Consider the following 21,967-nt stretch of genomic DNA (forward strand, 5'->3'; position numbering starts at 1 on the left):
CCCCCAGCTCTTTGTTCCCCCAGCCCAATTTAAAAAATATATATTGTACCTTTATTTGACCAGGTTAGTCTCATTGAGATACAACATATATTGTACAATAGAGACCACATATTGGACAAACTAGAAGCACACAAAGTTTCAAACATTACCAACACATGATACATAAAGCGCTACAGTTTAAAACAGACATTAACACATTATACATAAAGCGCTACAGTTTAAAACAGACATTATGTTATAGCGAGAGCGTGCCCAAAATCTGGGCGCTACCTAATAGTACACATGTTCGACAGATATATGAAATAGCATCATAAAATGGGTCCTACTTTTGATGATCTTCCATCAGAATGTTGTACAAGGGGTCCTTTGTCGTGAACAATCGTTGTTTGGTTTTAGAACGTCCTCTTCTCCAGTCAATTAGCAGGGAAAGCTAGTAAAGTGGCGCAAAGCTCTCCTTCCTGAACAAAGGCACACAACGCAACACACCTAACGTCCCGAAAAATGTTCAATAATCTAATAAAACTATATTGAAAAAACATACTTTACGATGATATTGTCACATTTATCAAATAAAATCAAAGCCGGAGATATTAGTCGTCTATAACGACAGCTTTACAGAAGGCAATACCAGGTCCCTTCTCGCACGTTCCAGGAAACAGGAAATGGGTGTCACGTCATGCCAAGAGCTTTTATTCCACCTCAGATCAAGATAAACACTCATTTTCTTCTCTCACTCCCTATTGACATCGAGTGGAAGGTGTATGACGTGCATGTATACTAATATATATCAAGCCCATTTATAGGCAGGCCCTAGAACAGAGCATCGATTTCAGATTTTCCACTTCCAGTCAGGAAGTTTGCTGCAAAATGAGTTCTGTTTTACTCACAGATATATTTCAAACGGTTTTAGAAACTAGAGAGTGTTTTCTATCCAATAGTAATAATAATATGCATATTGTACGAGCAAGAATTGAGTACGAGGCCGTTTAAATTGGGCACGAATTTCCCCCAAAGTGAAAACAGCGCCCTCTGTCCTCAACAGGCTTTAGCCTGTTATGGCTGCAGCCCGACACCGGAACACCTATGAAAACATCCAGCTCAAGTGCAGGGCGCGAAATTCAAAATCTATTTATTTTTTATTTTTAACTTTCACACATTAACAAGTCCAATACAGCATTTGAAAGATAAACATCTTGTGAATCCAGCCAACATGTCCGATTTTTTAAATGTTTTACAGAGAAAACACCACATATATTTATGTTAGCTCACCACCAAATAAAAAAGAGGACAGACATTTTTCACAGCACAAGTAGGATGCAGGTAGCATGCACAAAGCCAACCTAACTAACCTAGAACCAACCTAAATAACCTAGAAAAAACTCCCTCAGATGACAGTCCTATAACATGTTACACAATAAATCTATGTTTTGTTCAAAAAATTTGCATATTTTAGCTATAAATCAGTTTTACATTACTGCTACCATCATAGCTACAGTCAGAAATCGCACTGGAGTAGCCAGAGTAAATACAGACACCAACGTCAACTACCTAATTACACATCATAAAACATTTCAGAAAAATATATGGTGGATAGCAAATGAAAGACAAAGATCTTGTGAATACAGCCAATATTTCAGATTTTTAAAATGTTTTACAGCGAAAACACCACATATATTTATGTTAGCTCACCACCAAATACATAAGACAGACAGACATTTTTCACAGCAACGGTAGCATGCAGGTAGCATGCACAAGCCAACCTAACTAACCTAGAACCAACCTAAATAACCTAGAAAAAACTCCCTCAGATGACAGTCCTATAACATGTTACACAATAAATCTATGTTTTGTTCGAAAAATGTGCATATTTGAGCTATAAATCAGTTTTACATTACTGCTACCATCATAGCTACCATCATAGCTACAGTCAGAAATCGCACGGGAGTAGCCAGAGAAAATACAGACACCAACGTCAACTACCTAATTACTCATCATAAAACATTTCAGAAAAATATATGGTGGATAGCTAATGAAAGACAAAGATCTTGTGAATACAGCCAATATTTCCGATTTTTTAAGTGTTTCACAGCGAAAACACAATATATCGTTATATTAGCTTACTACAATAGCTAACACACAGCAGCATTGATTCTAGTCAAACGGTAGCGATAGCACAGTTCGACAGATATATGAAATAGCATCCCAAATTGGGTCCTTATCTTTGTTGATCTTCCATCAGAATGTTCTCCAAGGGGTCCTTTGTTCAGAACCGTCTTTGTTTGGATCCAGAATGAACGATTTCCCTCTTGAATTAGCAAGCACACTGGCCGTGCGGCGCTAACCTCTCCTTCTTGAAAAAATTATTGCGACGCATCACGTCTAAAGTCCAGAATAAATTTCAATAATATAATTAAACTATATTGAAAAAACATACTTTAGGATGATATTGTGACATGTATCAAATAAAATCGAAGCCGGAGATCATATTCACCTATAACGACGGTTTTCCAGGAGGCGATTCCAGGTCCAACTTCGCGCACTCTAAAAAAAAAAAATGGCGCACCTCTCACTCCAAGAGGTTGTATTCAATCCCAGGACGAGATAATCAAGTGATTTCTGCTCTCACTTCCTTATGACACCCAGGGGAAGGTGTATGACGTGTTTCTACAGTCCTAAGTGACATGCCCTTTTATAGACAAGCTCTTGAAGAGAGACCTCGCTTTTGGAAATCTCACTTCCGGATAGGAAATGGGCTGTAAAAAGAGTTCTGTTCCACTTAGAGAAATAATTCAAACGGTTTTAGAAACTAGAGAGTGTTTTCTATCCAATAGTAATAATAATATGCATATTGTACGAGCAAGAATTGAGTACGAGGCCGTTTGAAAATGGGCACCTTTTTCCAGTTACTCAATAACCCCTGCAGCCATAACAGGATAAGCTGGATGTCGTAATGAAGTTATTTTTAGAATTCTAACACGGCGATTGCATTAAGAACTAGTGTATCTATCATTTCCTATACAACATGTATTTTTTAGTCATGTTTATGAATAGTTATTTGGTCAGAATAGGTGAGTTTTAGAAAAATATCCGCACATTCTGGGAAAAAGATGCTACGTTAGCACAATGTATAACCACTGATTTCAGCTCTAAATATGCAAATTTTCGAACAAAACATAAGTGTATGTATAGCCTGATGTTATAGGACTGTCATCTGATGAAGCTTATCAAGGTTAGTCAAAAATTATATATCTTCTGCTGGTTTGTTACGATCGCTAACTTTTGCTGCTGGTAAATGGCTTGTGTTTCTGGCTATTGTGGTAAGCTAATATAATGCTATATTGTGTTTTCGCTGTAAAACACTTAAATAATCGGAAATATTGGCTGGATTCACAAGATGCTTGTCTTTCATTTGCTGTACACCATGCATTTTTCAGAAATGTTTTATGATGAGTATTTAGGTATTCCACGTTGGTCTCTATAATTACTCTGGCTGCTTCGTTGCTATTTTTGACGGTAGCTGTGATGGTAGCTGCAATGTAAAACTGATTTATAGCTCAAATATGCACATTTTTCGAACAAAACATAGATTTATTGTGTAACATGTTATAAGACTGTCATCTGATGAAGTTGTTTCTTGGTTAGTTTGGTTGGTTCTTGGTTAGTTTGGTTGGTTTTCTGCAAGCTACCTGTGCTGTGAAAGAAATGTCTGTGCTTTTTTGTATTTGGTGGTGAACTAACATAAATATACGTGGTGTTTTCGCTGTAAAACATTTTAAAAAATCGGACATGTTGACTGGATTCACAAGATGTTTATCTTTCATTTGCTGTATTGGACTTGTTAATGTGTGAAAGTTAAATATTTCTAAAAAATATTTTTTGAATTTCGCGCTCTGCCTTTTCAGTGGAATGTGGGAGGAGTTCCGCTAGCGGAACCCCGGAGCCAGACAGGTTAATATGGCTGCAGGGGCAGTATTGAGTAGTTTGGATGAAAGGTGCACAGAGGTGCCCATATTAAACAGCCTGCTCCTCATTCCCAGTTGCTAATATATGCATATTATTATTCATATTGGATAGAAAACACTCTGAAGTTTCTAAAACTGTTTGAATTATATCTGTGAGTATAACAGAACTCACATGGCAGGCAAAAACCTGAGAAGTTCCACTTCCTGTTTTGTATTTTTTCTGGGGGTGCCAATTTTCAACCAAGCTCTCAAAAAATCACAGCGAGCCATTGATGAGTTTTCACTTCCTACGGCTTCCACTAGATGTCAACAGTCAATAAAACTTTGTCTGATGAGTCTAATGTGAAGGGGGGCCGAAGGAGACCGAAATGATTCACCACTGCCACTCACCGACCATGCTTTCACCTTGCGCGTTCACGTGATAGGCATCTCCGTTCCATCTCTCAATTGAAGTCAATGTAATTACCCGGTTGGAACTTTATTCAAGATGTATGTTCACAACATTCTAAAGATTGATTCAGTACATCGTTTGACATGTTTCCACTGACTGTAACGGAACGTTTGGACATTTCGTCACGTTATAGTGGTCGCGCTTTGAGACTTTGGTTAGGGCGTTTTGTAAACAATTCGAAAGTAGCTAATTTGACATAAATAACGGACATTAACGAACAAATCAAGCATTTATTGTGGACCTGGGATTCCTAGGACTGCATTCTGATGAATTCATCAAAGGTAAGGAAACATTTATCATGTATTTTCTGGTTTCTGTTGAGTCCAACATGGCGGCTAATTTGGCTATTCATCTGAGCTCCGTTTCAGAATATTGCATGGTTTATTTTTCCGTAAAGTTTTTTTGAAATCTGACACAGCGGTTGCATTAAGGAGAGGTATATCTATAATTCCATGTGTATAACTTGTATTATCATCTATATTTATGATGAGTATTTCTGTTGAAACGATGCAACTAGTGAATCTAACGCGTCAATGTAAACTCAGATTTTTTTATATAAATATGAACTTAATCAAACAAAACGTGAATATATTGTGTAACATGAAGTCCTATGAGTGTCATCTGATGAAAATAATCAAAGGTTAGTGATTCATTTTATCTCTATTTCTGTTTTTTGTGAAAGCTATCTTTCGCTGGAAAAAATGGCTGTGGTTATTGTGGTTTTGTGGTGACCTAACATAATCGTTTGTAGTGATTTCGCTGAAAAGCCTATTTGAAATCGGACACTTTGGTGGGATTAACAACAAGAGTACCTTTAAAATGATATAAGACACATTGAATGTCTGAGGAATTTTAATTATGAGATTTCTGTTTTTTGAATTTGGCGCCCTGCACTTCGACTGGCTGTTGTCATATCGATCCCGGTAGCAGGATGCAGCCATAAAAAGTTAATATTTGATCGTCTCTAAGCTTTACAGGAATGTTGTTCTGAATATAGACCGCAACACCGCCTCCGTTGGTATTTCTGTCTTTTCTGTAGATGTTATAACCATGTATTGCTACCCACTGTATCATCAAAGGTATTGTCTAAGAGAGTTTCAGAAATAGTCAGAATATGAATGTCTTCTGTTACAAGCAAGTTATTGGCTTCATGGACCTTGTTTCTCAGGCTACATATGTTAATATGGGCTATTTTTAGCACTTTTCTGGGTTGCTTGATTGTTTTTAATGCTCTACTGGGAAGCTTATCAGAGGTAGACTTACTCATGTTATTTACATTGGAGCTGATAGTACAGGGTGAGCTGCATAAAGTGGTCTTCCTACTATTGCACACCACCTTAGTGCTAACAGTGTAACTCTGGTCTACAGGCTCATGATTACTGCTTACAATAGTGACTCCAGCAGAGCTACAGTGGACCTGAAATTATTGGCAATTTTTTGGAGTCTTTTCACGCTAAAATCAGTTCTTTAAAATCAATTTTCAAATGTTCCGAGCTAACCCTCCTGATGAGATGAAGGGGAGAGAGAGAAGAGAGGGGAGAGAGAGAAGAGAGGGGAGAGAGAGAAGAGAGGGGAGAGAGAGAAGAGAGAGTTTGAAGGACCAAAGCAGCTTTTTTTCATCAATGTCAAAATCATTACTGTGTAGCAATGAAGTACCTTACTGTAATAGAGTTCTATTAAATAGGGCAAAAATTGCTTTTTGGCAAAAAACTTTCTCAAGCAAGAATTTAGCTATGACTGTCTGGGAGTTGTCTGAGTGGAGATGGGAAACATGTTATTGGCAGAGAAGTTTGGAAATCTCTTTGATATTGTTTTTTTAACCAATTTACCGCAGGGTGATGTCATCATGGAACGCGAATCTCCCGCCCATGCAAACCTGTTGATTAGAAGCTCCTGTCTACATCGTATTTTCAACTAGAAACTATCAGGAAATAACACATTTTTTCACACTTTACGGTGTTAGTTTCATCAGCTGTTGTACAATATGATACAAAACACAGGAAATTACATTTTGACTGCACCGGGCCTTTACACTAACCTAAGATAGAAATACATTTCACACCCATTGCAAAACACAAATAAAGGACATATCAACTGATATTGTCATGGCTCAGCAACTTTACAACAAGCGCTCACAGACACACTGCAGAATCCGACGTTTGAAACTTCTTAAGGATCGGCGTCCCGTCAACGGGACAGTTGTAAATCATTCAACGCATTGTCAAGATCACAGATTTTAAAGAAACAACAAATGTCGGTACATAGAAAGAAGTGTCTTATATCGGCTGAAAGCTTAAATTCGTATTAATATAACTACACTGTCCAATTTAAAGTAGCTATTACTGCGAAAAAATACCATGCTATTGTTTGAGGAGAGCTCCTAGCAAACAAAACAGTTTTTTCACCGCGATAGGTTTGATAAATTCACCTGTGAAGGTGAAATGTGTACTTACATTCTGAAATCTTGCTCTGATTTATCATCCAAAGGGTCCCAGAGATAACATGAAGTGGCGTCTTGTTAGATAAAAAAAAAATCGTATCCTAAAAAGGTCCATAAAGCATGCACGATTGATTTTGTATCTCCACTCGTTCAATTTGCAAAGAAAGGAATCTGTGAAAATCTCACCCTAAGCGTTGTTTCTCAACGAGTCAAATCACGTCTATTCCTCAGAGATCCTAGAAGGTAACAAGACTTCACTATTTCATTAGGGGTGTAGTATATCCTATAGGACTCCATATTTGGTCAGAGAGCGACGACTTCATGGCACACAGATGACGAGGGTGGCCATCTCTTGAATGACTGTATCTTTGTCAAATAATCACCAATCGGGGTCAAACAAAGCTAGCTAGATAGCCAATGGGCTGGGCTTTATGGGAGTCAATGTAGTTTCTAACCTTGTACAACAGCATGCCTTTTCATTTTGGACAAATATTACAAGGATATTCAGAGTTATGAAGTTATGAAAACTGGTTGTTTTGCAAATGTTGAACTTATAGTATGGCTACAAAAAGTATTGAGGATCCAAGTTATCCATCTGAAACTTTGCACATACACTGCTGCCATCTTGTGGACACTATCGGAGTTACAACCAGAGTGATGGCTATAACAGAGACATTTCTCTTGCATTTCAAAGATGGTGGTAAAAAAACACAGGTTGGTTTTTTACTTTGTATTTTCTTCTACCAGATCTATTGTGTTATATTCTCCTAAATTCAATTCACATTTCCACAAACTTCAAAGTGTTTCCTTTCAAATGGTACCAAAAATATTTATATCCTTGCTTCAGGCCCTGAGCTACAGGCAGTTAGATTTGGGTATGTCATTTAGGCGAAAATGGAAAAAAAAGGGCTATCCCGAAGAATATTTATTAATTTTAAACGGCCCATTTTTGAAGGTTAAGTTTAGGGTTAAAGGAGTAGTTCACTATTTTATGTTATCAACTTGATGTTTCATCCTGAAAATCGTCTATTAGCCAGGAGAAACTGAAATCCGCGACTACATTTTATTTTGACTACCTTTAGAATCTTCAGCTAACTTTAGCCATCACTAGCTAAAAATCAATGGAAGTGATCGGGACATGTGAGCATGTTTTAAAAAATAATGTCCAAATGCCCTGAAATCAACTCCTTATTTGGGTTGATGCTACTTAAAGGTGATTTGGCCATTAAAAAAAACATGCTCACATGCCCCCATCACTTCCAGTGATTTTAGCTAGCATTGACTAAAGTTTGTAATGGACAGTTTTTCCTGGTCCTTAGACTTTCAGGGTGAGGAACCACATAACATGAAGTTGTAAAATAGTGAACGACTCCTTTAAGGTTTGGGTTAAAACCAGAAAAAAAGGGTGCATAGCACATGGATTGAACACGCCCTTGGAGCCGGATCTCAGGCTTACTCACATCCACCATCCCCGTCCACAACCCCCTAGGAAAACCCAAGCCTACTTGATGTTAATAGCGCTCACGGTTGCTCCTAGTGGCAGATTTTGAAGGCATCTTCCGACGTTCTGGGACCTGGATGGACTTAATTAAAACATGTATTTTTACAAGTTTAATGGAAAATGCTTACTTGAATGTTAGCTGAATATTACTTGAATTGAAGCTTTGTTTGATTTGTCTTAATCTCATAGCAATATGTCTTAATTGAACAGACAGTAAGATGTGTTTTGGCTTGCACCTTAAAACTTCTTCTTAATAGAAGTTTACTATTGGATATTTACTATTGGATAGAAAACACTCTGAAGTTTCTAAAACTGTTTGAATTATATCTGTGAGTAAAACAGAACTCATTTGGCAGCAAACTTCCATACAGGAAGTGAAAATTCTGAAAATGAGGCTCTGTGTCAGGGCCTGCCTATTCAACTGGCTTTTATTTATGGATCTGCATGCACTTCATACGCCTTCCACTAGATGTCAACAGGCAGTAGAAGGTTGAATGGGGTGTCTAGCTTGATGTGAGGCCGAATAAGAGCTTTTGGAGTGACAGGTCTGCTCTTTTGTCAGTTTTCAACTGCGCGCCGGGGAACCTCACATTGTCTTCTGAAAAGCGTTCGGTATACACTACGAATTGCTCCGGCTCTGATTTTATTGGATACATATGAGAAGAACATCATAAAGTAGGATTTTCAACCGAGTTTGACCAGTTTATTCTACATTTATTGGGATTTTTGGAATTTTTCGTTCCATGCGCCAAGATTTCTTGGACACGTGAGCTCCGCATGGCTAGCCAAAGTTGCTAATTCGACAGAAGAAATGGACATTCTAAAACCAAACAACGATTTATTCTGGAAATAGGACTCCTTGCACAACATTCTGATGGAAGATCAGCAAAAGTAAGAGAATATTTATGATGTTATTTTGTATTTTTGTGTAATATGTTGTCTCCAACACGGCGGAGAATAGGTGAGCACTGTCTCACAATAATGCAATAATGCTGTATGTTGTAGTAAAGTTATTTTAAAAAATCTAACACAGCGGTTGCATTAAGAACCAGTGTATCTTTCATTTGCCATACAACAAGTATTTTTATGTAAAGTTTATGATGAGTTCTTTGGTTAGATTAGGTGACTGTCCAAAATATCTCCGGACATTTTGGTGAATTGTTGCTACGTATTCACAATGTATAACCACGATTTGCAGCTCTAAATATGCACATTTTTGAACAAAACATAAATGTATTGTATAACATGATGTTATAAGACTGTCATCTGATGAAGTTGTCCAAAGGTTAGTGATTAATTTGATCTCTATTGCTGGTTTTTGTGAAAGCAATGTTGGCGGTGAATAAATGGCTTTGTGTATTTGGCTATTGTGGTAATCTAATATAAATCTGTATTGTGCTTTCGCTGTAAAACACTTAAAAAATCGGAAATATTGTCTGGATTCACTTTCATTTGCTGTACACCATGTATTTTTCATAAATGTTTTATGAGTATTTATTTATTTCACGTTGCTCTCTGTAATTATTCTGGCTTCTTTGGTGCTATTTGTGATGGTGGCTGCAATGTAAAACTATGATTTATACCTCAAATATGCACATTTTCGAACAAAACATAAATGTATTGTATAACATGATGTTATAAGACTGTCATCTGATGAAGTTGTTCAAGGTTAGTGATTAATTTTATCTCTATTTCTGGGTTTTATGAAAGCTACCTATGCGGTGGAAACATGGTGAAAACATGGCGTTGTGTGTTTGGCTATTGTGGTTAGCTAATATAAATACATATTGTGTTTTCGCTGTAAAACATTTAAAAAATCGGAAATGATGGCTGGATTCACAAGATGTTTGTCTTTCATTTGCTGTATTGGACTTGTGATTTCATGAAATTATATTATATGATATCCCTGTCCCGTTAGGCTAGGCTATGCTAGTCAGCTTTTTTGATGAGGATGCTCCCGGATCCGGGATGGGTAGCCCTGAAAGGTTTTAACAGTAGCAGGTAGCCTAGTGGTTAGAGCGTTTGACTTGTAACTGAACGGTTGCAAGATCAAATCCCTGAGCTGACAAGGTAAAATTCTGTCATTCTGCATATTACCAAGTCTAACACTTGTAAAACCATGGCAGTAGAATGGTTTAAATTAAGACCTTCACTTCATACACTAATACACATGTTCATTTATGGAAATACTATCATCAGAATAAAACTCAAATCTACAGTCAAGGCTATACTTCTGTCAACGGGAGTGAATCTATCAAAAAATACACAAGGTATTTGTAGCTCAATGTTTAACCATTGTTTCCATAGCCCTTACCACAATGGTGTTAATACAGATGATTAACTCAACTTTAAACCTTCTAAACTTGTCAAACAAAAACAACCCTCAGTTATTACTCATCGTCTATATCTACAGGGTGAAAAGGGAAGCTCATCCAGCGTCACCATCCTCTTGAAGAGCATTAAACATGATTTCTGCTGAGACCTTATTAGCCAGGGAGGATAGCCTTACAGCATGTTAGATAGTCTTACAGCATGTTAATACAATTATGCAGACTAAGCAAAAACCACATGCTGCAGCCAATTGGGCAATTTGTGATCCCCAACTTCCAAACAGGGATTCCAACCAAGTTGCAAGCGTCCACTCTAGTTGTGGGAAATTATTTTTAGCAACAGTGGCAATGTATTCGGCAAGATCAGTCATTTTAGAAGAGCGACCTGGGACAAAAGTACAACATTCATCGCCAATGATCGCACAAGTGCCCCCTTGAGCTGCCAAAAGGTAGTCAAGAGCCTCTCTGTTTTGAAGAGTCAATTCAGCCAATTCTTTTAGTTCCCCATTCAATTGTTCCAGGGCATTTCGAGTTGCATTGCCAATTTTCTCTACGTGTCTAGAGATATCACGAATTTGGTCTAGGGCACCTGCAACTCCATACCCAGGGAAAAACCCGTCAAAGAACCTGGAGGCAGGTGCCTGAGTGTGAGTGACGTCAGCCAGAGACCTCTTATCTCTCCTCATTCCAGGAGGTCGGTAGTGTCTAAAGAGAGCCTTCAAATTCTTGTCATTGTTTTGAACGGTTCTCATAGCTGTCACCACAAACCCAACAGTACAAGTACCTCCCCAGTTCAGGGGAAGGCTATAGTAAGCAGTCTTACCACACAACCAGTAGGTGCCATTAGGGGCTCCTCTCAGAGTTGTTCTATGTTTGTCAAACCAAATTGTAAACGGTTCCTTATCAGTCTGACCATTCTCCTGTATCACCTTTAAATTGCAAGCATTTGATCCATTAATATTCATTGTACAATTACATTTGAATTCACCCAAATAGTGATCTCCATATCCTCTAATACACCAAGGGGCAGTCATCACCCCAGCCACTGAAATGGGTGGGAGTGAAACATTATCTGGTCTCACATAACAGAATATATTGGGTTGATTATATACCTTAACATTGTTGGTCATAGTATAAAAAGGTATTTTTCCTGCCAATGCTATAGTAAAGTTAACCCCTATCGGGACTCCTAAAAGGGGGAAGCCTGCCCCTACCTTCACCGGACTCAACCCACACACCCAACAGTCCTTTCCTTTGGAGGTCAGGTTGGCAACCATTTGTGCTCTAGATAAGAACAAATTGTCCTCATGGTTGTGAGGGCCCAGCAGAGCTCTCCTTCTACGGTGACCATCTACTTCTGGGCCACTGCTCCAGGCCTGTGTTTGCCCCTTTGGCTCAGGACTCATTTGACCCTCTGTCAGGTTTCCTACAAGAAGACAGCCTACTGTTCCTATTAGCATTCCTGTGCTAATGCAGAGGAGGGCCACACGGCAGCGCCGGAACTGGCGAATCCTCATCTTCTCCTGGATCAGGAACTCGTCTGCAGGGCGACACGTGGATCCAGGTATCTCTCTCAGCAACCTTCACCGCAGTGGGGGGGGTCTGAAGAACTTGATATCAACGGGGGTCCTTCCAACTCTTTCTCCTGAAGTCTTTGACCACCACGGAATCACCTGGGTTCAAACAGCGCTCCGCTCCACCTGCTAAGTTCGGCAAAGACGCCTTCACCCGTGGGAAAAGAGTCTTAAGAACACCGTTAAGGGAGACACAATTCTCTACAATGTCTTCCTCCATTCCTTGCAGGGACAACCTGTTCTGGGGAAAAGGTGTATTAGTCATTAGTCTTAACGGGGTGTCTCTCAAGTCCAATCTAGGGCTACAGTCAACGTCACTGGCTAGGTCACAGGCATGGTCTTCACCGGCATCTGCTGTAGGGAGAAGCGTTGAAGGGTTAAGAATTGTACATTGTTTCAGAGTAACATGGGACATTGTCAACAATATGTTCTGATAGTCTAGGAGTCTCGCACGTGTCAAATGAGACATTTTTTTTTGCCTGTGTAAGGTATTGTTAGAGGAGACATTGCCACAATATTAGAACATGCCAAAACAGCCTCAGTAGTAGCCACTACCGATCTCAAACAGGAAACCATTCCACCTGATCACAGTACCCAGTAATAATAACCAACAGGTCTATATCCCATAATACTGTGTCAGTAGTAGCCACTACTGATCTCAAACAGGAAACAATTCCACCTGATCACAGTACCCAGTAATAATAACCAACAGGTCTATATCCCATAATACTGTGTCAGTAGTAGCCACTACCGATCTCAAACAGGAAACCATTCCCCCTGATCACAGTATCCAGTAATAATAACCAGCAGGTCTATATCCCATAATACTGTGTCAGTAGTAGCCACTACCGATCTCAAACAGGAAACAATTCCCCCTGATCACAGTATCCAGTAATAATAACCAACAGGTCTATATCCCATAATACTGTCAGGACCCGGTGTGAGAAACAGTCACTAAATAAATCGGCAGAACCCAGAAGATGAGGCAGACACAGCAGTACAAGAGACGGTGGTTTAATCAAAGAAAACATCTTCCGGCAAAAATATAACTCCACAACGTCCAAAGAAAAGCCAAGAGACAAAAATAGATATCTTCCAAAATACAAAGAAAATCCACAAAGTGGTAAGAACAGCAAGGGAAAAAACAAACCTCAAAAGACTAATCCAAAATAAACAAGAACAAAACCAGCGAACCTCTGGAAAATCCAACAAGAGAAAAAGTTTAACAGCATGGCTGGGGCTGGGTGCTAACTTACAAACACTGAGCAAAGAACTAAGGAACACACAGGGTTTAAATATCAACAAGGGAACGACACACAGGTGCAAACAATAAAAGAGCAAGGAAAAAACAAAAGGTTCAAAAAAGGTGCAAAACCTGACAAATACTGTGTCAGTAGTAGCCACTACCGATCTCAAACAGGAAACAATTCCACCTGATCACAGTATCCAGTAATAATAACCAACAGGTCTATATCCCATAATACTGTGTCAGTAGTAGCCACTACCGATCTCAAACAGGAAACAATTCCACCTGATCACAGTATCCAGTAATAATAACCAACAGGTCTATATCCCATAATACTGTGTCAGTAGTAGCCACTACCGATCTCAAACAGGAAACAATTCCACCTGATCACAGTATCCAGTAATAATAACCAACAGGTCTATATCCCATAATACTGTGTCAGTAGTAGCCACTACCGATCTCAAACAGGAAACAATTCCACCTGATCACAGTATCCAGTAATAATAACCAACAGGTCTATATCCCATAATACTGTGTCAGTAGTAGCCACTACCGATCTCAAACAGGAAACAATTCCACCTGATCACAGTATCCAGTAATAATAACCAACAGGTCTATATCCCATAATACTGTGTCAGTAGTAGCCACTACCGATCTCAAACAGGAAACAATTCCACCTGATCACAGTATCCAGTAATAATAACCAACAGGTCTATATCCCATAATACTGTGTCAGTAGTAGCCACTACCGATCTCAAACAGGAAACAATTCCACCTGATCACAGTATCCAGTAATAATAACCAACAGGTCTATATCCCATAATACTGTGTCAGTAGTAGCCACTACCGATCTCAAACAGGAAACAATTCCACCTGATCACAGTATCCAGTAATAATAACCAACAGGTCTATATCCCATAATACTGTGTCAGTAGTAGCCACTACCGATCTCAAACAGGAAACAATTCCCCCTGATCACAGTATCCAGTAATAATAACCAACAGGTCTATATCCCATAATACTGTGTCAGTAGTAGCCACTACCGATCTCAAACAGGAAACAATTCCCCCTGATCACAGTATCCAGTAATAATAACCAGCAGGTCTATATCCCATAATACTGTGTCAGTAGTAGCCACTACCGATCTCAAACAGGAAACAATTCCACCTGATCACAGTATCCAGTAATAATAACCAACAGGTCTATATCCCATAATACTGTGTCAGTAGTAGCCACTACCGATCTCAAACAGGAAACAATTCCACCTGATCACAGTATCCAGTAATAATAACCAACAGGTCTATATCCCATAATACTGTGTCAGTAGTAGCCACTACCGATCTCAAACAGGAAACAATTCCCCCTGATCACAGTATCCAGTAATAATAACCAACAGGTCTATATCCCATAATACTGTGTCAGTAGTAGCCACTACCGATCTCAAACAGGAAACAATTCCCCCTGATCACAGTATCCAGTAATAATAACCAGCAGGTCTATATCCCATAATACTGTGTCAGTAGTAGCCACTACCGATCTCAAACAGGAAACAATTCCACCTGATCACAGTATCCAGTAATAATAACCAACAGGTCTATATCCCATAATACTGTGTCAGTAGTAGCCACTACCGATCTCAAACAGGAAACAATTCCACCTGATCACAGTATCCAGTAATAATAACCAACAGGTCTATATCCCATAATACTGTGTCAGTAGTAGCCACTACCGATCTCAAACAGGAAACAATTCCCCCTGATCACAGTATCCAGTAATAATAACCAACAGGTCTATATCCCATAATACTGTGTCAGTAGTAGCCACTACCGATCTCAAACAGGAAACAATTCCCCCTGATCACAGTATCCAGTAATAATAACCAACAGGTCTATATCCCATAATACTGTGTCAGTAGTAGCCACTACCGATCTCAAACAGGAAACAATTCCCCCTGATCACATTATCCAGTAATAATAACCAACAGGTCTATATCCCATAATACTGTGTTAAAACTGCTGACATGAAACAACCTGTTAGTTCCTTACGTCCTTCTTTGTCAATCATTGGTTCATTGGTGAAATTAGCATTATGACAATATCTTTAATTAAATCATTCAAAAACCTTTATTAATGCAATTGCAGACAGAAGTTTGCAAACAGGAACATAGCACGCATGTTTCTGAGTAAGTTCTGCCTCAAACAAAAGGTCTCCAGTGGTTTAAACCCTAAGTCGCGCCCTGATGACGTCACTGCCGATATCATCATCCTCTACTCCTGAGACCAAAACCATGCCTACGAAGCTGTATAAACAGGGCCCTTATTGTTAGCTAAACACTTAACAGTAAATGTCCCCTTCCCCCAAAGTTGACCCATTGTGGAATGTTTACCTAGTCTTATCTCCTTCACTCGCCTGCAGAGTTCTGTCTAAGGGCCTCTTTATAATGAGGCAGAGAGAGAGAGAACTAAAATACCAAATGTAGAACAATACTAAACTTCTACAATGACTATATCTATTGTTAATCAGTAGTCTAAAACCCTATAAATGTAAGCAGGGTATTTTAACCCCTCCCCTTCTATTAATAAAACATAAGCATAATACATTATTCTAATACATCAAACATTTGGGTTTTTATGACCCCTGGGTGAACCCGACAAACCCGTCTCTGATACAAAGAGTTGGAGCGGTTCAGTTTGGTCCGTCAAGCCCAAGAAAGGGCTAGATATTAATGTCTGTTTCAATTTTAACAATGCCAACTCAGCCTTATCACTCCAGACCACAACTTCACTCGCCTCCATCTTTCTCCCATTAATACAATCCTGCAGCGGTTGAACTATCTCTGCGTAGTCCTTCAACCACGAACAATAGTAACCAGCACACACCCAACAAAGACATCATGTGCTGCTTGGTGACAGGTTTAGGCAAGGCTTTAATTGCCTCTAATCTATCCTCGTGAGATATATTTTTTGACTGTGAGCAAATCAACAAATCATCAACATATTGAACCAAAATACTTCCACCGGGGGCAACAAAACCTTCAAGGTTTCGAGCCATTTCTTGGGCAAAGATGGCAGGTGATTCAACCTAGCCTTGAGGCATCACGTCCATGTCCATTATTTTTTTACCAAGAAACGTAAACAGGAACAACTCCTGTGACTCTTCAGGGATACTGAAGAAATCATTCACCAAATCAATTACCGAAAAACACCAACTACCTGGAGACACCTGGGATAACATGCTAAGAGTGTTAGGCACCAACTACCTGGAGACACCTGGGATAACATGCTAACAGTGTTAGGCACCTGGGATAACATGCTAAGAGTGTTAGGCACCAACTACCTGGAGACACCTGGGATAACATGCTAAGAGTGTTAGGCACCAACTACCTGGAGGCACCTGGGATAACATGCTAACAGTGTTAGGCACCAACTACCTGGAGGCACCTGGGATAACATGCTAACAGTGTTAGGCACCAACTACCTGGAGGCACCTGGGATAACATGGTAATAGTGTGAGGCACCTTGGATAACATGCTAACAGTGTGAGGCACCAACTACCTGGAGGCACCTGGGATAACATGCTAACAGTGTGAGGCACCTGGGATAACATGCTAACAGTGTGAGGCACCAACTACCTGGAGGCACCTGGGATAACATGCTAACAGTGTTAGGCACCAACTACCTGGAGGCACCTGGGATAACATGCTAACAGTGTTAGGCACCAACTACCTGGAGGCACCTGGGATAACATGCTAACAGTGTTAGGCACCAACTACCTGGAGGCACCTGGGATAACATGCTAACAGTGTGAGGCACCAATTACCTGGAGGCACCTGGGATAACATGCTAACAGTGTTAGGCACCAACTACCTGGAGGCACCTGGGATAACATGCTAACAGTGTTAGGCACCAACTACCTGGATGCACCTGGGATAACATGCTAACAGTGTTAGGCACCTGGGATAACATGCTAACAGTGTTAGGCACCAACTACCTGGATGCACCTGGGATAACATGCTAACAGTGTTAGGCACCTGGGATAACATGCTAACAGTGTTAGGCACCAACTACCTGGATGCACCTGGGATAACATGCTAACAGTGTTAGGCACCAGGGGTGCTCTAGCATGTACAGCATCATTTACAAGTCTAAGGTCTTGCACAAAACGATAATCACCAGAAGGTTTTCCTAACAGATAAAATTGGTGTGTTACAGGGCGAATTCGGACAGGGAACCAGAGCTCTTCTTTCAACTAACGCACTATGAATGGGAATGATACCCTTTTCGGCTTCTTTGCTAAGAGTGTACTAAGCTTTATAAGGCCTTTTCATGCATACATTGTCGTTCTTTGACTGAGCCCACAGTTATTCTGGTACATCTGTTAGCCAATCAATGTGTGAATTATCTTGTAATAACACAGGCATGCTTTCAACAGGAATTGGTTATTTTCTTGGTATTGTCATTGCAGTAGCCCAATATGGGGAATAGAGAGTTGCTGTTGAAGCTGACCACTTTCCCTCTTCTTCCAAGGCCACCCAATCAGTTGCTTCCATCACTGTCTTCATCCGATCATCCACATCTTTCCATTGTGTTCCAGGAGCCTTTGATAAGCTACAGCATGTAACAGAACCAGACACCTCATACAGGCTATTCTTGGTATCTGTCAACAGCTACAAAGTCTTCTCCTCTGTATATCCCATCAGTCGTTATTTCAACTTTCTCTTTTTGCTTGGTCCATGTCTGTTGATATTCTGGGTCATCTTCACATGAGGGGACAGCAGCAGTGCAATGGAGGTGTTCAGAAACGTCCCAGTCAGCATGCAACAGGGGAAAGTAAGATGCCAGGCATAGCAATTTATCAGGCCGGGTAAGATGCCCGGCATAACATTCATCAGGCAGGGAAAGATGCCAGGCATAGCAATTTATCAGGCCGGGGAAGATGCCAGGCATAGCATTCATCAGGCAGGGGAAGATGCCAGGCATAACAATTCATCGGGCAGGGGAAGATGCCAGGCATAACAATTCATCAGGCAGTGGAAGATGCCAGGCATAGCAATTCATCGGGCAGGGAAAGATGCCAGGCATAACAATTCATCAGGCAGGGGAAGATGCCAGGCATAACAATTCATCGGGCAGGGAAAGATGCCAGGCATAACAATTCATCAGGCAGGGGAAGATGCCAGGCATAACAATTCATCAGGCAGGGAAAGATGCCAGGCATAACATTCATCAGGCAGGGAAAGATGCCATGTTCTCTTGATTCAAGTGACAATCCTTCTTCAGTACAGGCTACCATAAGAATATTTTGAAGATAAATACAGAATGCACAGGATGAGAGGACTAAAAACTAGAGTACTAATGGCCAATAGGGAATTGTCAATGTAAATAGGAGTTGGGTTTCAGTTCACCAGCTGTTTAGAATCTGTGGAATGTCACTCATGAACTCAGAGCTACATGTGCTATGTTCTGTACATTGAGTCAGGAGCAGGATACTTGTTATTTGGCCATTGGCCCAGTTGTACTGCAAGGACTTCTGATTGGTCAACCCCAGGCTAGGGTGGGGGGTTATAAATGGCATCCTGTTCCTTGTTCTGTGGAGAAAAACTGAGGACAGGGGAGGTTTAGTTTTAATGGTTTTATTTTTTATTTTATTTTTTAAATGTATTTAAATTGACTTACTGAAAATTCAGTAGATGTGTCCCTCTATTGTTCACTGATGAGATGTCTCCTCCTGGGCAGTTCACAGTTAAGGTTTGGTCTGGGCGGGTCCTCGTTGTCTTTTCATCAGATGAGAAATTCCCTCACGCCTTCCCATAGAATGCACAGAATCAATCATCCTGTTTGTGATGCCAGAGAGAACAAGCACAAGATGTACAATGCAAGGCTATCTCTTCAGACAACAACATTTCCCACCACACTTCCTGTATGGTTAATAATGGCATGCCATTGGTTACAATGTTGCCAGCTATGGTATACGAGGCGATAGTAGGCCTAGTTGGACAAGGCTATCTAAGTGTGCAAATGATGCAAGTAAAAGGTCAATATTAATTATTTCATGAAAACAAAATGTCTGTGATTCAACTAGACTTTCCAGAGTTTTCGTCAACTGATAATAACTAAAACTAATGAGGGATGAAATTACTAAAATGTGACTAAGATTAAAGTCTTTTGAGACTAAAAATATAAAATAAATACTTCTGTCAAACAATCTCTGAGACGCGGACATATACACTCTCTCACACACACAAACCTGACTCAAACCTTTGTGTGGTTAGTAGGCTAGTGACAACTCAAACCTTTGTTCTGTTAGTAGGCTAGTGACAACTCAAACCTTTGTGTGGTTAGTAGGCTAGTGACAACTCAAACCTTTGTGTGGTTAGTAGGCTAGTGACAACTCAAACCTTTGTGTGGTTAGTAGGCTAGTGACAACTCAAACCTTTGTGTGGTTAGTAGGCTAGTGACAACTCAAACCTTTGTGTGGTTAGTAGGCTAGTGACAACTCAAACCTTTGTTCTGTTAGTAGGCTAGTGACAACTCAAACCTTTGTGTGGTTAGTAGGCTAGTGACTCAAACCTTTGTTCTGTTAGTAGGCTAGTGACTCAAACCTTTGTTCTGTTAGTAGGCTAGTGACTCAAACCTTTGTTCTGTTAGTAGGCTAGTGACAACTCAAACCTTGGTTCTGTTAGTAGGCTAGTGACAACTCAAACCTTTGTTCTGTTAGTAGGCTAGTGACTCAAACCTTTGTTCTGTTAGTAGGCTAGTGACTCAAACCTTTGTTCTGTTAGTAGGCTAGTGACAACTCAAACCTTTGTGTGGTTAGTAGAATTTAAATACACAATTATGAGATTAAAAAATATATATATTTAAATTTACAAAGTTGCAAATCTGACAAAGTTTCCTCTGGATCTAAATGTTGCCATTTAAAGTATGAATTAGGAGCAGACAGTCTGCATGTCTGGTTCTTTCTGTTCTGTCCCAGTTGTAAATCCACTCACCTCTTTACATTTGTGTGAGTGGTTCTTCAGATTGTCCTCAGATCTGGAGTCAGTGATGAAGTCTGTCTCTCCCTCCTCTCTGTCTGTCTGCTTCTCTCTACAGCCAGGGATGATCTTTTATACAGAACAGCTGAGTGTGTTACATGTCTGTACCTGTGTGTGTGTGTGTGTGTGTGTGTGTGTGTGTGTGTGTGTGTGTGTGTGTGTGTGTGTGTGTGTGTGTGTGTGTGTGTGTGTGTGTGTGTGTGTGTGTGTGTGTGTGTGTGTGTGTGTGTGTGTGTGTGTGTGTGTGTGTGTGTGTGTGTGTGTGTGTGTGTGTGTGTTGGCTGTAGCTATCATGGAACTCAACTGCTCAATGAGCTGGTTCCTGTATCACAGAAAAACAAGAACAAAACCCTGTGTACATAAGGAGGAGGGAAGTCAACGTCTGGCTGATCTATTGTCTGGCTGATACATTGATCTAGAACCCCGTGGGGTGTAGCACAAGGACCCAGTCACTGTCACCCATTCAAAGAAGCTGATCCAAGAAAGTGGATATACGTCAAATCCGTCCTAATTTATGTAATGATCTAATGTAATTTTTTATTTTTTATTTTTTTAAATATTTATCTAATGGGCCTATAATGAGGTTACTAAATTCTGATGTTTATTCGGCTGTTTTCGCTGCGTAATATTTAGAAGTTGTCATTTTCTGGTGTTAAAATGTAGGGGGGGGCATAATGCTAACTCCCTTTCAAATACGCTGGTAACACAGTGAGTTAGACATGGGTGGTGGACATTACATTGTTTTGGGGATGGCATCCATAGAAGCATTATACTGTAGTCTGATTTTTACCAGAACATAGTGTAAAATGCACATATAAACATTAGCCTAAATTTAGGCACATTTATATGGGCGGCAATGAGGGTGAGTTGGTATCTACATGGTTTTCGCCAAACTTTTACCTAATCTATTATAGTGAATTCAAAGGGTATTTATTTAACCTTTATTTAACTAGACAATGGAATTCCCAATCACAGCGGGTTGTGATACAGTCTGGATTTGATCCAGGTTGTCTGTAGTGACACATCTATCACTGAGATGCAGTGTCTTAGACCACTGCTCCAGTTGGAAGCCCTGGGTAGTCCTGACCGCAACGCGAACCCAGGTCCAGCAACTGTCATCCCTGTCCGTCAAACACACAATACTGTAGTCGTGGCATATTCCCTGGTTCTACCCTTTATAAGGCCGGGAGTCAATTTGATCGTGTCGACAATATGGATTTTAAAGGCCATTTCTCATTGAGACGCCTGCAGCGTTGACCGTGTCGCCATCTTCCGCGAACGTAGGAACCTTTTAAAGCCATATTTCAGACAAGCCGCGATCAGATTACATCTTCTAGGTCTAACTCTGTTTCTCAACCGGGGGGTGCATCTGACCAGGGGGGAAAGTAATCCGGTCCGGTCTGGTATGGAGTACTGACAAAATAAAT

General features: G+C 40.1%; 1 long non-coding RNA gene across 2 annotated transcripts; it reads right to left on the reverse strand.

Annotated features, from left to right (window-relative positions):
- Positions 1–28: 28 nt before the first annotated feature.
- Positions 29–20,594, reverse strand: LOC139568794 (uncharacterized). Of its 2 annotated transcripts, none has more exons than XR_011673664.1 (3): positions 20,496–20,594; positions 19,180–19,337; positions 29–12,406 (listed from the first exon to the last, which is right to left on the reverse strand). It is a non-coding gene; the product is annotated as an uncharacterized lncRNA (long non-coding RNA). The 2 variants fall into 2 exon arrangements; XR_011673665.1 differs by having other exon boundaries at positions 29–19,104.
- Between the last annotated feature and the right edge of the window lie 1,373 nt (positions 20,595–21,967).

The sequence above is a fragment of the Salvelinus alpinus genome, chromosome 2 (genome assembly GCF_045679555.1).
Source record: "Salvelinus alpinus chromosome 2, SLU_Salpinus.1, whole genome shotgun sequence".
Taxonomy (NCBI): Eukaryota; Metazoa; Chordata; class Actinopteri; order Salmoniformes; family Salmonidae; genus Salvelinus; species Salvelinus alpinus.